At 45.7% G+C, this 1,765-nt stretch overlaps 1 long non-coding RNA gene across 1 annotated transcript in view; it reads right to left on the bottom strand.

Annotated features, from left to right (window-relative positions):
- The window catches only part of LOC104958807 (uncharacterized), a 6,822-nt gene extending 6,226 nt beyond the window's left edge, over positions 1–596 (bottom strand). Inside the window, exon 1 of the long non-coding RNA XR_799797.1 lies at positions 586–596. This is a non-coding gene — a long non-coding RNA (uncharacterized lncRNA). The remainder of the gene's footprint in view (positions 1–585) is intronic.
- Between the last annotated feature and the right edge of the window lie 1,169 nt (positions 597–1,765).

Raw genomic sequence — 1,765 nt, 5'->3', positions numbered from 1 at the left:
CGACCGACCGACCGACCGACCGACCGACGACCGACGACGACGACGACGACGACGACGACACACACACACACACACACACACACACACACACACACACACACACACACACACACACACACACACACGTAGAACCATGTAAACACACCGTGTGATTCTGCGAGCATGTATTAGCCGTGTGTGTGAGAGAGAGAAGCCTTCCTCTTTACACCCACACTGTGGTTTAACCAGAGACATGGGGTTGGGGGGGGGGGGGTTTAAGTTCACAGTGCTGGTCCATGTGTGATGCGTGCTGATGCTGTTGTTGTTATTTTGTTGTTGTTGTGTTACTGTCTCCTTCCCCATGTTGTGACAGGTCATGCGTTTGTATGTTGGCTCTTGTTGGTCTGTGTTACACTATCCATCTGTCTGTCTGTCTGTCTGTCTGTCTGTCTGTCTGTCTGTCTGTTTGTTTCTCTATTTTTCTTCTTTCTGTCCATTCGTCTGTCCTTTTCTTTGTGTGTCTGTATTTCGTGTGTAGCTGTCTTCCCCTCCTCCTGCTCCTCCTGCTCCTCCTCCTTCTCCTCCTCTAACCCGGTCTCTTCTCACTCTGGTACTTACAGATAGGGGGCGTCACGTAACCCCCCCCCTGAAAGCACTTTGCCTCCCAATTCCGCGTGGTTCCAAACGGGCAAGGGGGGTCTTATTCCCAGAATGCTTTTGGGTAGAGGGGGCCTGGTCTTGAATTTATGATACTTTGGTTGCAGACTTTAGTGTGTAGTTTGGACTTATTGTCCTATTAAGATTGATATCAGATTGGTAAATAAAGAAACATAGTATTTTGCGCCAAAATACTTAGTGAGTTTTTCCAAAACATACAAAAAAAATAATTTAAATGGGAATTCAATTTAACGTGTTTTGGGATTGGTGCCAGAGTGAAAGCAGCCGCTGCGCACCGATTAGTCATTTTTTCAGCCAGGCCAGTGAGAGCTGGTTGCTGATTGGTTGGTTGGTCGGTTTGTTATCCCCTCTTCTCTGGAACTGAGCTCAGGTCAGTTCTTACAGCACAGCCGGCAGAGAGCACTGTCTGGTTTCACCGCAGATTTGGCTCCAATCGTTGCATTGGGCTAATTGGCATAGCGTTCGAGCTAATTGGATATTTTTTGAAACACTTTGGTACAACAGCTTTAAATGAATTACATTATCTATATCTGAGCCGTGTCTGCCTCTCTGTCATGCTGGGCTGAAACACTGACTGCTTTCGTGCTTCAAAGGTTAAAATAGCTAAAAACATATTTAGCTAATTCTTTGACAAACCAGCAGGTAGATGAGCAGGGAGAAAGAAAGACAGACAAAACTGTAATCCCAAAAAGATACACACACACACACACACACACACACACACACACACACACACACACACACACACACACACACACACACACACACATTCAGGTAAGTAATAACAGCTTTTGAAGGCTGTGATGACACAGTGGTGGCAGCGTTTGCTGTGCTCTGATGGCCTCTTAGCTTAATCTCTCTGCACTCTTAAAGCAGCTGACTCCCTCTGAAAAAATTTGCTTTATTTATCTTAAGTTATCTTTTCACTTCATTTTCATTTCAGCCAATCAAGTTTCTTGGCAAGAAAATTCAGACCTTTTCAAAATGGCCGCCGTGCAGGCCTTTTGCTTTAAAAGTGCCACCAGGGCTCTCTTCCGATCCCTCTGTGATTCTCCTGTTTTCTTCCTCCCTTCCTCTCGCTGACATTATCACAAATTGTGCTGTCCTT

The sequence above is a fragment of the Notothenia coriiceps genome, unplaced genomic scaffold, assembly GCF_000735185.1.
Source record: "Notothenia coriiceps isolate Sejong01 unplaced genomic scaffold, NC01 NC01_scaffold00029420, whole genome shotgun sequence".
Taxonomy (NCBI): domain Eukaryota; kingdom Metazoa; phylum Chordata; class Actinopteri; order Perciformes; family Nototheniidae; genus Notothenia; species Notothenia coriiceps.
Note: the sequence above shows the minus strand (reverse complement) of the source record. Positions and strands in the feature narration are given on the sequence as shown.